The following is a 15,725-nucleotide window of genomic DNA, read 5'->3' as shown; positions in this document are numbered from 1 at the left end:
GTTGAGGCGAAGGCACGTGGCCCGCACGCACTAGCCAGAAAGAAATAAAAAAGAAAAGAAATAAAAGAAAAAGAAAAATAAAAGCAATAAAATTTTGCAAAAAATTTATTTAAATCTGGAATTCTGTTATTGCCATGTTTCATGAAAAGTTTTTTGAAAAATGCTAAATTTATTAATTATTTAAGTAGATTTTTCTATTATGGAAATAAAGAAAAATAAGATTTCAATTCAGAAAAATTCCAAGGAAATTTCAGAATGTTAGAAGTATTATTTAAGAAATATTAGTGAAAATAAATTGAATAAAATGAAAGATTAGATAATTATTATGTAATAATTATATTTTTAGCTATTAGGAAATAAGGGGAAAATAGGAATTTAAGTTGGAAAATTCCATGAAAATTCCAGAATGATAGAAATATTATATGAGGGATATTAGTGAAGATAAATTAGATTTTATGAAATACTAGATAATTTTTATGCAATTCTTGAAGAAATAAATTTAGAAATAAAGAGAAATTTATGAAAAATAGTAAAATGATATACTAAAAAATAAGTTTAATGTCTAGGAGTCTTTCAGGGCGAGAAGCAGTTGCTCGACACGATTCTCGAGACTGACACGTCTTTCGAGGCAACTAAATTGTAAGTGTACCATTTCAAACTTAGTACGGTTATAAATGTTTACCTTTGAATGCCTACATCATATTGACATGTTATGATATGTACCCCACACGTAGACTGCATCCATGACATGATTATGAAATGCATAAATACACGTCGATGCCATTGATCACTCGCATATCAGGCTGTAGGGAGTACGAACTGGCACTGCTGCCTTACCAAGGGTGCACCCATACACCCCGATTTCGATAGAGGTGGCCGCTAAAATGGTAGGTAGCCTGAGGGTGTAGTTGACACCTACGAGGTAAGACATTGCATACACACATGACATAGTATTATGTACCCTTACTTAGATGATTCATCATCTAACTTGGGTTCGCCCCTGGAACATTCAACGTTCCAGTCGAGACTTGCAGTGATGACACCGAGACTAGAGATATGTAGTGACTCGAGACGAGGGAATGTGCCATGTTATGTTCAAGAATTATGTACAATTGTTTTAATTTCAGAAGCTTATGTAATAAACTTGTAATAAATATTATGTTCAGTTATTCATGTATGTATTGCCATGAGCAGGTTCGATTCAGCTTCCGCTTTGTATTTTCTAGTGTAAACATCTCGTCTGGCACTAGATAAGGTCTTAGGGAATTTCGGAGATAATGTAAAAAAAAAATATATATATATATATACCAAATTTCCTAAGGTATAACACGCCCTGAAGAGGTGGGCTGCTACAGTTGGTATCAGAGCCCAAACCAAGTAGAATACCTAGGAAGGAAAACTTAGATTAAGTCTAACAGGATGAGAGTACCAACATGAGGACAGTTAGGGGTACTAACGAAAGTTGTGGTGACAGGATGGCTGGAAATTTTTCAGAGCAGATCTTAGTCGACCATTGGGCACACCGTCTGGAGAACCGGGTCCCACATCCAAACGAGGGTATCATGGAGCACTTAGTCCGGATGGAAGAAATCCTTGATGATGTACCTCCAAGTTATCGATTTTGGCCTGACCTGGTTCAGCTTCAGATTAACATGATGGTCGGCATTTTGGAGGGAGACCTGCAAGATTTCGCGGATTGGGTGCGGCAGGGGGAGCAGTTCCCTGAATTTCAACTTTATTGCTCACGGATTCATGAGCTTTTGGTAGAGTTATACGAACCGGTACTAGCAGATGAGCCCGACAATGAGATGGAAGACCCACTCGAAGAGGAAGAAGAAGAAGGTATGGAAAACCAGATTAAACCAGGAGAAGTAGAAGAGATGGCAGATCCAATTGAAGCAGAAGAAGACGACATACCCATATTTTGGGCTGAGGATGACCTTCTCGAGTTTGAGGACACCGATTCTGAAGACGAGGAAGAGACAGAAGTGATGATGAACGACCCCGAGGCACCCCCATACAAATTTGAGGATGAGAAGAATAGTTGGATTTGGAGGTCATCGGGACCGAAGTAGATTTAATGGGAAATATTCTAACTATCTACGTGATTTGTAGACTGTCTAAGATCTATGTGACTTATGTAGTACCTATGACGTTTTGCAATCGAATGTGTAATATCTATAGAATTAATGAAGGATCTACCTTATCGGATGGCAAGACCCTGTTATCTAATCCGGGATGTTACTTTCTTTTCAGATGGTGAATACCCAAAGGAGATTAGCAGTAGGGCCTGGAACGCCCAACCAGCAAGGAAACACAAGTGAACATCTGGAAGGCAACTCCAGCCAGGAGGCCGGGAGTAGTCGACTAGATCAAATGGAGTGAATTCTGGGGAGTATGGTGGGATTCATACAAGAAACTAACTCCCGAGACAACCATGCGGTCAACATGCTCCATCCTTATTGTAATACCCGAAAATGATTTGAGGTCATAAATAATATTTAATGAAGGGCATAAATGAAATTTTTGGAAAAATGAGGCTATAAGGTACACTATCGCAGCTTTGGATGATCGAATTAGTCGGAGGGAGTACCCCGGACCCTAGACGATTAAGCAAAATGGTATAGTATCAATGAGTGATTTAAATTATGATTTTCAGTGATGAAAGAAATTAAATCGGGAATAATTTTCAATACAGCTGTCGACCGGGCTGAGAAAATTGAATCGACGTAGGAGATGTCCAAAAGGTCAACGGAGTGCGTCAAGGACTAGTATTTAATGTGTAGAACAACCCTTAAGCAATTTCGGGTTAAATCAAATGGATTTAAGGTCAATTTGACCAACTGGGCCTAAGTGCAACTTTCTAAATTTGCCTGAGAGAGGTCAAAACGGTTATTTTTCAGGAGTTTCGAGGGTCAAATAAGATGTACTAAGCTTGTGGGACTTAGTGATATAGTTGGATTTATCAGGGGTGCTATGGAGGGGGCAAAAATGTCAATGGAAGATGTCAAGGGGTGAAAATGCAATTTATCAAAAATTACAATGTGAACGCACAAGGGAGAAAATGGCCGCCGCTTTCCACTGCACGTGGCCGCCATTTTAGGCGATGGGACGACCAAGGAATGGCTAGGGAAGGTGGTATACGGCGTGGGGATGAGCTGGGTGGTGTTCATTGGCCGGAATTGGTCAAGATTTGACTGGAATTGATGGTGGAAGTGATCGAAAATCTGGCCGAGATTTTTGAAGGTTTATCCTCATGATTTAGGGCTATTCGAGTGTGTTAAAGGCTAGATCTGGTGCCTAAGGGATAAGATCATCCAAGATTTGGTGATTTTAGGCCAAGAAAATGGGTATAAAAGGGGGATAAAGGCCGAGGATTTTGAAAGAAAATCATAGGAAATTGGGCGAGTTTTAGCTTGAATTGAGCAATGGGGTTAGAGGGTTTTTATTCTTTGTGTTAAGAGGAGCATTTCTGGAGATTTTGGAGGCGTTTGGAGTACAAATGGTGGCTGTTCGAGCTTGGCCGGAGCCTAGAGGCGGTCCGCCTCTGCCGGCTTGCAACTGGCCGTTTGGGCCACTTTCCGGTGGCCTTTCGGCTTGAAATCGATACCACTTGGATCGACTAAGCAAGGGCTTCAAGAGGGTACCATCAGATCTGGGATTGGAGCAGTCTCCGGAGTCAGAAATTTGGGGAAGATGACCTGCACGTGGCTACACGCGCCATCTTTCACGCGCAGCCACGCGCTGGGCACGTGAAGGCGCGTGGGTGGGGGCAATTTCGATATTTTTCTTCCAGTATTTTTATTTAATTATTTTAGAATTTATTGTGTTGAAATATTTTGGAAAATAGCTGAGAAGATAATTATTTTTGAATTATCGAGGTAAAAAAATGGAGAAAAATAGAGAAAAATATGGAAAATTAAGGAAAATGGATTTTAATGTTTCCTTAATGAAATATGGTGTTTTAGGAGTATTGTGGCTCGAGGTTGAGTATAAGTTCAAGTATTTGGGATTTGACATGCAAATCGAGGCAATGCACGAGGATCGAGGCGATCCGAATACGTTCGAGGTGAATAGTTTGACTCTAGTTTTACCTTATTTTGAATATGTCTTGGTGTGAATGTGGTAAGTTCAGGTGAACGAGTGACATGGTAGGGCACTCGAGACCAGAACTCGGGATGCTATGCTTATGCGGTTTATTCATGTATATATGGCATCATTTACATATTAATCATGTGGTATATTGCATCAGCTGTTTTTACTTTCAAAAGAGTCGGTGCATGGCGTGTGATTTTCATATCATTGGGGTATTGATTTTCGTGTCGTTATTGGGTCCATATGGGACGGGATGGGGTCTTCTTGAGAATGGGACAAGGTTAATCCTGGTGAACGAGTGACACGGTAGGACACTCGAGAGATTAAGTATGTCACGGCAAGGTCAACCCCAACGGTGTGTGGAATGGATTTTCCACGAGAGGTTGAGTATGTCAGGGAGATTTCTCAAGGTAGACATGTTTGTATGTGTCGTTTGTCTGTGTATGCCATGCTCGTATGTTTTTCATGCATTATGTAAACTGTTTCATGCCGTCACTTAGATGTTTTGTCATCTAACCTGGGTTATGCCCCTGGAACGTTCAATGTTCCAGTCAGGGACTATTGCGAGGACAAGGACATGGCCGGTTGAAGGTCAACGGTGCTTAGATTAATAGTCGTTGTAAACTGTGGGGTTTTGGTATGTATTCTAGCGTGTGTATATATAGTTGTACAATAACATTGTTATCATTTGGTTATCTGTAATACGTATTTGGTTATGGAAATTCTATGTAAGAATCACGATGTTTAATGTTAATGTATCCGTTGCGTTATGATATGTCTCGTTTAATTGTTAAGATCATTAATCCTATTAAGTTAAACGGGCAAGACTGGGCTTTCGGGATCTTGTGTGTGCATGTGAAGGTTGTTCATGAAGCACCACGCATGATGATGTTAAATAAAATAAAATAAAAAAAAATTCCCAAAAATACCCTTATAGTGACACGCCCGGCGAGGCGGGGTGTTACATTTATCATCGACAGAACCCTCCTATTTTCCAAGGGAAGCTTGGCGCGGACCCTAGCGAAGGGGAATTTTGGATTGAGCAAACAGAGAAGCTACTGGACCACCTGCACTGCAGAGAAGAAGAGAAGGTCAATTATGCCACCTTCATGCTGCAAGATGAAGCAGATAGGTGGTGGAAGGGAGTCAAGAGGGCAGTGACCCCTCGGGTCAGGGCGCCCTACATCACTTGGGAGCGATTCAAGGAACTCTTCAATGAGAAGTACTTTCCCTTAAATTTAAGAATGAAGAAAGAGAGAGAATTCATGGAGCTAAAGCAAATCGGGGACATGTCTATCGCCCAGTACGAGGACATTTTCAGCCGATTAATCAAGTACATGCCTATTTACGAAGAGGACGAAAGAGTCAAAGAGCAGAAGTTTTTGGGAGGACTGAGTCTGAAGCTTCAGATGGTATTAAGTAGTAAAAATACTCAGTCCACTCAGAAGTGGTGCTGCAAACTTTTACCACCGAGGCTAACCTAAGCCGAATCGAAGCTATCCAAGGAGAAAGTCAACAAAAGAGCAGTCATAAAACAGACAAGAAATTGGAACTCCAAAGGCCGAAGTTCAAGCCTAGCACTCCGTGCCAAAGATGCCAGAAGCAACACCATGGGAAGCCGTGCTGTTTTGGAACAAAAGGTTGTTACAACTGTGGAGAAATGGGACATCTCAACCAGAACTTCCCAAAGAGAGGGATCACTTGTTTCAACTGCCAGCAGACTTGTCATTTTGCAAAGGACTGTCCCAAACCACGGCTGATGAGTCAACCTCAAGGGACGACCGGGAATGCTAGAGTACAGCAGGGAAGAGTGTTTCATCTGACATGACAAGACGCAGCAAAAGACCCAGCCGTAATTGAAGGTACCATGCTCTTATCTGGTATCTCTATGCATGTTCTGATCGATTCAGGAGCAAGCCATTCATTCATTTCACATGCATTTGCTAAAGTATTAGGAGACAAACCAGAAAACTTGAATTGTCATATGATTGTCGCAACCCTAATGGGGAAGTCTCTAAAAACTTCATCAGGATACAAAAATAGGAAGATGCAAATAAGAGAAGTTGAGTTCCTGGTGGATCTAATCCTTCTGGAATTTCAAGATTTTGACGTGATCCTAGGAATGGACTTCCTAACCAACTACAGCGCGACATTGGACTGTAAAGCTAAAACAGTCTGTCTTAGGAGCAGAGACTTGAACATCAAGTTTCAAGGGCAAAGGAGGGCAAGTGATCGGAAATGGATCTCGGCTCTAAAGGCTGAGAAACTATTACGTCAAGGAGCACGAGGATACTTGTCTTGTGTCCAAGAGAAAGGCAAGGAGCCGTTAAAAGTCAAGGAGGTACGAATCGTTAGAGAATTCAGGGATGTGTTTCCCGACGAATTGCCTGGATTGCCACCCCAACGGGAGATCGAGTTTGCAATAGAAATCATGCCAGGGGCAGGTCCGGTTTCAATACCCCCGTATAAAATGGCCCCTGCAGAGTTAAGAGAACTAAAGACCCAATTACAAGAGTTGCTGGACAAGGGATTGATTAGGCCAAGTATGTCACCATGGGGAGCACCAATACTCTTTGTTAAGAAAAAGGATGGGAGCCTGAGGATGTGTATCGACTATCGACAGTTAAACAAGATAACGGTAAAGAATAAGTATCCACTTCCTAGAATCAATGAGTTGTTTGACCAGTTACAAGGAGCCAAAGTCTTCTCAAAAATCGACTTGAGATCGGGATATTACCAACTGAGGATCAAGGCAGAAGATGTACCAAGACAGCTTTTCGTTCTCGATACGGGCACTATGAATTTCTGGTGATGCCGTTCGGACTGACCAATGCCCCAGCAGCTTTTATGGATACTATGAATCGAGTCTTCAGACCATTCTTAGACAAATTTGTGATCGTGTTTATAGACGATATACTGATATACTCTCCATCGGAAGAAGAGCACGAATCACATTTAAGGGAAATATTACAAACATTACAGGAACATAAGTTGTATGCCAAATTCTCGAAATATGAGTTTTGGTTATACCAGGTGGCATTTTTAGGGCATGTTATATAGGCTGAAGGAATATCGGTCGACCCGGCCAAGATAGCAGCTGTGGCGAATTGGAAGCAACCTCGGTCGGTTACTGAAATTAAGAGCTTCTTTGGATTAGCTGGATATTATAGGAAGTTCGTGGAAGGGTTTTCTAAGATTGCAACGGCCCTCACCAAGTTAACTCAGAAGGGGGTGAAGTTCGACTGGAGTGAACGATGTGAAGAAAGTTTTCAGACACTTAAGGATAAGCTGACAACCGCTCCAGTACTAGCTATGCCAAATGGATCAGGAGGATTCATAGTTTACACTGACGCATCGAGAAACGGTTTAGGGTGTGTGCTGATGCAGCACGGTAGGGTCATCGCCTATGGATCTCGACAGCTCAAGAACCACGAGCGGAACTACCCGACTCACGATTTAGAGTTGGCTGCAGTGGTGTTTGCCCTAAAGATTTGGAGGCATTATTTGTATGGCGAGAAGTTCGAAATTTTTACAGATCACAAGAGTCTACAATACGTCTTCTCGCAAAAGGAATTAAACATGAGGCAACGGAGATAGATGGAGCTGTTAAAAGACTACGACAACACTATTCAACACTATTCAATACCATCCCGGTAAAGCTAATGTTGTAGCAGATGCCCTAAGCAGGAAAGAAACCACCAGTATGGCCGGAATGATGATGGCAGAGTGGAATTTAGTTGAAGCTTTTATCTTAATGACGGTAGGAGTAATTTCCCGAGGAAACTCTGCCTACGCAGCTAGTCTCACGCTGCAACCGGAATTAATGGATCAGATATGACAAGCCTACTCGGAAGAACCTCGAATAAAGATGTGGGTGGACGAACATGGGCGAGCAAAGAAACCAGAATTTGAGGTAAGAGAAAACATCCTTTGTTTTCAAGGTAGAATATATGTACCTCATGTGAGGGAATTGCGGCAAAAAATTTTGGGAGAAGCCCATCGATCCAGATACTCGATACACCTTGGCGCCACCAAGAAGTACCAAGATTTAAGGACTGTGTATTGGTGGCCAGGAATGAAGAAAAGCGTGGCAAGATACGTAAGTCAATGCGACATATGCCAGAGAATCAAGATCGAACATCAGAAGTCGGGTGGAACTTTGCAACCGTTAGAAATCCCGGAGTGGAAATGGGAACACATTACGATGGATTTCGTGACTGGGTTACCAAGAAGTCCTAAAGGAAATGATGCTATCTGGGTGATAGTAGACAGATTGTCTAAGTCTGTTCATTTCTTGGCCATGAAAGTAAGCCAACCGATCAGCAAACTAGCTCAACAGTATGTGAACGAGATCGTCAGGTTGCATGGAGTGCCTGTAAGCATTGTATCAGACCGCGACCCGAGGTTCACTTCTAGGTTTTGGGGAAGTCTACAAGAGAGTTTAGGTACTCAGTTTAGGCTAAGTACAGCTTACCATCCCCAGACTGATGGCCAATCAGAAAGAATCATTCAAACCCTAGAAGACATGCTGCGAGCTTGTGCTATTGATTTTCCTGGTAGCTAGGAGGAGCATTTGCCATTAGTAGATTCGCTTACAATAACAGCTACCACAGCAACATCGGAATGGCCCCCTATGAAGCCTTGTACGGGCGAAAATGTAGATCCCCGATATGTTGGACTGAGGTAGGTGAATGTCAAATTTTGGGACCAGAGATAGTTCAAGAAATGACAGAAAAGATAAAGATCATTCAAGAGAGAATTAAGGAAGCTCAGAATCGCCAGAAATCCTACGCAGATACAAGAAGAAGGAAATTAGAGTTTCAAGTAGGTGACAAAGTATACCTAAAGATATCTCCACTAAGAATGGTGACTAGAAGCAACAAGAAAAAGGGCAAGTTAAGCCCCCGATATATAGGACCATATGATATAGTGGAAAAAATTGGACCAGTCGCTTATCGACTTACCCTACCGGTGGCCCTGTCAAACCTCCACGACGTGTTACATATGTCGCAACTCCGTAAGCACGAGCCCGATCCCTCCCAAGTAATGCCAACTGAGGCTATCGAGATTCAAGAAAATCTTCCGTACGTGGAGAAACCAGTAAATATTTTGGATCATAGGGACCAAGTTCTAAGGAATAAGTCAATTCCCCTAGTGCAAGTTTTGTGGAGAAATCCGGTGAGTGAAAAGATAACTTGGGAGCAAGAGGAAGACATGAGGCTCAAATATCCATACCTGTTCGAAGCCCCTATAGTTAGAATGAGTGAATAATCAAATTTCGAGGATGAAATTTTTGTAAGGAGGGGAGAATGTAATACCCTAAGTCATTATAAATAAATAGTATATTTGGTTTAATTAAATTATGTTTATATGATATGTAATTTGGCTTAATTGAGGTAAGATAATACTAGAAATAATATAAGTATGTGACCCTAAAGAAGCTATAGAATTTTAAGATAAATAATTATTTTTATTTACTGGTTAAAAAGGATTTTTTCTTTTTTGTATGTGTATATATATATATATATAATTAGTATGTATATATGAATATAGCTCCTGTGTATATAATTTAGTATATATGTATGTACATATATACCTATACATGTATGTATATAATTTTGTATGTATATATGTAATATATGTATGTATATGTATATATATATATAAAAAAAAAATCCAGAAAATCCAGATTTTGCAGAGCAGCGCGCGGCCAAAGCATGGCTGCGCCTGCAATCGGTTCTCAGGGCAAGGGGGGGCATTAATGGCCGAGGTGACCGACGGAGTGGCTTCCTAGCCACATGGGTGTTTCAATGGGACGTCTCGCAGCGATATTTGGCTATAAATAGCCGAGGTCGCATGGAGCTTTACATCCGAAAGTTTTGAGGCAAAAATCGGTCGATTGAGTGAGTGTTTGAGAAATTTGAGAGCGGGGTCTTGGTCTTTGCTTCATGGGTAGCATTTCTGGTAACTTTGGTGGCCAACGGAGCTGTGAAGAGGGAGGAATCGAGCTCGCCGGAGTTTTAAAGCTTCGCCGGAGCCGAGGGGTATTTTGGTCAATTCAAGGTAAGTTCGATCTCTGTTTTTGTTGATTTTTGCTCCATCGTGTCCGTAATATCAAGATCTAGAGGATATGAGGAGAAAAGCCAAGCTTTGAGGTCGGATCGTCGACTGGCGGCGAAGAGAGCTGTCGGAGAAGACGACCCGAGGGGGAAGGGGGTCGGGCGCGTGGGCGCACGCGCCCGCGGTTGAGGCAAAGGCGCGTGGCCCGCACGCGCCCGCCAGAAAGAAATAAAAAAAGAAAAGAAATAAAAGAAAAATAAAAATAAAATTTTGCAAAAATTTTATTTAAATCTGGAATTTTGTTATTGCCATGTTTCATGAAAAGTTTTTGAAAAATGCTAAATTTATTAATTATTTAAGTAGATTTTTCTATTATGGAAATAAAGAAAAATAAGATTTCAATTCAGAAAAATTCCAAGGAAATTTTAAAATGTTAGAAGTATTATTTAAGAAATATTAGTGAAGAGAAATTGAATAAAATGAAAGATTAGATAATTATTATGTAATAATTATATTTTTAGCTATTAGGAAATAAGGGGAAAATAGGAATTTAAGTTGGAAAATTCCATGAAAATTCCAGAATGATAGAAATATTATATGAGGGATATTAGTGAAGATAAATTAGATTTTATGAAATACTAGATAATTTTTATGCAATTCTTGAAGAAATAAATTTAGAAATAAAGAGAAATTTATGAAAAATAGTAAAATGATATACTAAAAAATAAGTTTAATGTTTAGGAGTCTTTGAGGGCGAGAAGCAGTTGCTCGACACGATTCTCGAGATTGACACGTCTTTCAAGGCAACTAAATTGTAAGTGTATTGTTTCAAACTTAGTACAATTATAAATATTTACCTTTGAATGCCTACATCATATTGACATGCTATGATATGTACCCCACTCGTAGACTGCATCCATAACATGATTATGAAATGCATAAATACACGTCGATGCCATTGATCACTCGCATATGAGGCCGTAGGGAGTACGAACTGACATCGCTGCCTTACCAAGGGTGCACCCATACACCCCGGCTTCGATAGAGGTGGCCGCTAAAATGATAGGTAGCCTGAGGGTGCAGTTGACACCTACGAGGTAAGACATTGCATACACACATGACATAGTATTATATACCCTTACTTAGATGATTCATCATCTAACTTGGGTTCGCCCCTGGAACATTCAACGTTCCAGTCGGGACTTGCAGTGATGACACCGAAACTGGAGATATGTAGTGACTTGAGATGAGGGAATGTGCCATGTTATGTTAAAGAATTATGTACAATTGTTTTAATTTCAGAAGCTTATGTAATAAACTTGTAATAAATATTATGTCCAGTTATTCATGTATGTATTGCCATGAGCAGGTTCGATTCAGCTTCCGCTTTGTATTTTCTAGTGTAAACATCTCGTCTAGCACTAGATAAGGTATTAGGGAATTTCGGAGATAATGTAAAAAAAATATATATATATATATATATATATACCAAATTTCCTAAGGCATAACACGCCTTGAAAAGGTAGGTTGTTACATTGGGTCTTTTCATTTGAACTCATTTCATCTTCCAGCCTTAATCTCCTTTACTCTATTTGTCTAGCACAAAGATAGAGTAGTGGGATTTACCATCTTGCTGGAGTGTGGACTTGATAGGCCTCTCGTAATTTCGGGGGATAGTTTGCTCTAACCAAAGGTTGTTCAAGAACTGTTTGGGAGTAATGAGTTATTGCTACTGGGAGGATTTCAGCCTCTACATCAACCTTTAAGAGTTGAAAGATATTCCTATTAAATCCCTTTATGGCATGATTTAGTTTCTATTTGCATATGGACATTAGAAATGAGTCTTGTAAGGTGATTTTGGTATATGTTTTCGATAAATGTTTTTGAAAATCGATTAAACCCTTGCATTGGTACACTTAATATTGACATTCGTCATCACTTTTTTGCTTTAAAAAATCCTATCTTTTTCTTTACCATTTTTTTGTTAGCAATACAACAATTTTGTTTCATACACATGGTTGTTTTTCACTGTTGTCTGTAAGAATTGATTCATTTCCACTACATTTTGTTTTAAATTTTAATTTTTTTTTTTTGGAAAACCAACTTGTGTTCTTGCATCTATCGCTGAGTGTTAGCACATTCTTATAAGTGATGGCTATGTTAACTAAAAAAAGATAGTGATAGAGAGATTATACGTTCAATGATAGAGAAAGGAAGTATATAGGGGTCAATCAGTAAGGGAGTACTATGATGTCATAGAATAGTAAAGGTAGAGATAAAACAAAGAGATAAGAGAGATTGGAGACAGATCAAAGACAGAGAAAGAGAATGAGGGGGTTATGTGAGGGTGGCTTAAGGTGGAGTAAGATAGTGGTAGCCAAAGGTTAAGGTTCATAGAAATGGGGAAGATAGGTTAAGATGAAAACTAAAGTGGAAGTGAAGCAATGTTAACGATGATGACTAGCTAGTAAAGAAAATTGATGAAAGCAGTGGTATACAACGAGGCAGACTATGGAGTTAGGTATGATGGAGATCTTCAATTGCTTGTTTCTTTTTCTTCTTCTTCTCATCTTTTCTCTCTCTTTTTTCTCTCTTTGTAGGTTCTCAAGTTGGAATCCATCGACATTATAGCAACAAAAAGGTTCCAAAAGAACCATGGAACCTAGGGTTTTGTGATCTAGAACCAAATTGGGTTTTTTAATCCAAATTGTAGTTATTTTTTTCCTTTATTTATAGTTAAATTTTATTAGTCTTTTATTTTAATTGAAATTTGTTTTAATTTAACTTAATTAATATTTAATTAAATTTGTTCAATTTGATTAAGTTTTAAGTAGTAGAGCATAACGAAAGGGTATGTTTGCAAAATAATTAAATCACAAGGATTTCTAGGGTTATTTTTAAATCACAAAAAATTTAGGTGTAACTCAAACTATAAGAAATATGAGTATAATCTACCTTAAAACTTGTAACTCATCACTTACCATTAGTCTACTAAACATAGAATTTTGGTGTTTAACCCCCAACTCAAGTCAATTTAAGCCCATTCATATTTGAGTTTAGAGTCACTTAAAGTGCTTTTAAAGCTAAATCCCGTTTATATTTGAGTTTAGAGTCAAGTTGAGGTGCTTTCTCAATAACTTGAGTATTTGGTAAAAATCAATGTTTTCAACTCAACTTGGTTGAGTGAATTTAAGGCTTCAAACTCAAGCTTGGCATTCCAACAAGGGTGAGTTTGGAAGAGGTTAATTTTTATTATCTAATTTTATCCTCTCTAAATCATTGATACAACGTTTAATTCCTTATATGTTCTTATATAATTATATTATTCTTAAAGATTTTTAATTAAACTTAACTTCAACTCAAGATAATAAATTTATCAAATATTCTTTTATAATTATTGCTGTGCCATAGAATTTTCAAGCATTCACCTAGGGGTATTTCAGTCATTAGGCCTAGGCGGGCGAATCCAAAAAGTGGTCATGGGCTGGAACACACTTCTTAAGGAAAAATCGTGGTTGAGTGGCGAAGAAATTATCTAAATCTGGGAAAAATGAGTAATATAGAAGTTAAGGGGGGAAAAAGTGTAATTAAGCAATGTTGAAGGATCTTATATAAAGGGGTCAAAAGGAGGGAAAAGGCCCACTTTTCATCTCTTACTTCTCCCTTCCCATTCTCTCTCCCACTTTGTTTGTTTGTTTCTCTCCGAAAGAGATTTCCCTCTCTCGGAGAGGATTTTTCCTCTCGAGAAGAAAGAGGCAGAAAAGAGGCATCCCTTTCCGGCGGTGGATTGATCCTCTCGGAGAGGACTTGGAGAGCTTTGTGCTCTCTCGACGATGATAGCCTTCTCTCGGCAAGCCCAAGCTCTCTCAGAGACACTACAAGAAAAATGTATTCTCGGCGATGATGGCCTTCTCTCGGCAAGCCCAAGCTTTCTTGGAGACACTACGAGAAAAATGTATTTTAGTGATGAAATTTAGTGACAAAATTATTTAGTCGCTAATTAGCAACGGATAGCGACGAAATTTTCGTTGCTAATTTTTTTAAATATTTTTTAATTTATCGACGGAATTAGCGAAGAAAATCTTGTCGCTAAAAATAAAAAATATTAAATAAAAAAATTTAAAATTTAGCAACAGGCTCAATACTGTCACTAAAAAATAAAAATAATTAAAATTTATCGATGGGGTCAACCCATCGCTAAAAAATATAAAAAAAATTTAAATAAAAAAATTTAAATTTAGCGACGGGCTCAATCTAGTAGCTAAAAAATAAAAAATATTAAATAAAAAAATTAAAATTTAGCGATGAGATTAACCCATCGCTAAAAAATATAAAAAAATTAAAATTTAACGATGAGTTCATCTCGTCGCTAAAAAATAAAAAATAAAAAAACTTAAATAAAAATAAATAAATAATTCAAATTTAGCGACGGGGTCAACCCTGTAGCTAAAAAATTAAAAAAAATAAATTAGAAAAATTAAAATTTAGCGACGGAGCCATCCTGTCACTAAAAAATAAAAAAAATTAAAATTTAGATAACTAGAATTTAAATAAAATTAAATAAAAAATAAAAAAATTAAAATATCCATCTCTAAAAAATAAAAAAAATTAAATTTAGTGACGGGATATGCTCGTCGCTAAAAAATTAAAAAAATTAAATAAAAAATAAAAATTTAGCGACTAGCTTATCCCCATCGCTAAAAAATAAAAAAATTAAATAAAATAATTCAAATTTAGCAATAGGTCAACCCGTCACTAAAAAGTTAAAAATAAATAAATAAATAATTCAAATTTAGCTACTGGATCAACCCCGTCGCTAAAAAATAAAAAAAAAATTAAATTAAAAAAATTAAAATTTAGCAACGGGGTCAACACCGTACCTAAAAAATAGAAAAGATTAAGTCATAAATTAAAAATTTAATTAAAAATTTTACATTTAAACATATCATAATAATTTTTACTAACATTAATATTAGTAAAAATTAAACTAATAATTTTTAAATATATTACAAATTAAAATCAAAATTAAAACATAATTTTCATTACTAATATAATAATTAATAAAGTTTTATTTGAATTAATAACTAAATAAAATTAAAATTAAAATTAATATTCATTTCCCTTTACCAACATTAATATTAAAATTTATATCATTAAATAAGTTTGAGAAATTTTGATGTATAAATATAATTCTGAAATATTTATAAAAGAATACTATAATTATATTTTATATACATTAATAAACAAGAAGGCTTCAAGATCGGCTGGTTCGCGCACGGAACTTGATCATGAGAGGTTTGGGGTTGGAATCCGGTAAAGAGCTTAAGATGATAGTTGGGAATAATATTCCAGCGCTGCCACGTGATGAGCAGAGACGCAGCCATGTGGCGCATATGAGGGGAGGCTGGGGCTTGGCGCGTGTTGAATTTTGAATTTTGGGGTTGAATTTAGTGATGGGGTCAACCCCGTTGCTAAAAAATAAAAAAATTAAAATTTAGCGGGCTCAACCCCGTCACTATAAAATAAAAAAATTAAAATATAACGACGGGCTCAACCCCGTCGATAAAAAA

Source organism: Diospyros lotus, chromosome 9 (genome assembly GCF_014633365.1).
Source record: "Diospyros lotus cultivar Yz01 chromosome 9, ASM1463336v1, whole genome shotgun sequence".
Lineage (NCBI taxonomy): Eukaryota > Viridiplantae > Streptophyta > Magnoliopsida > Ericales > Ebenaceae > Diospyros > Diospyros lotus.
The sequence above is the reverse complement of the archived record's forward strand: the minus strand, read 5'-3'. Positions refer to the sequence as shown.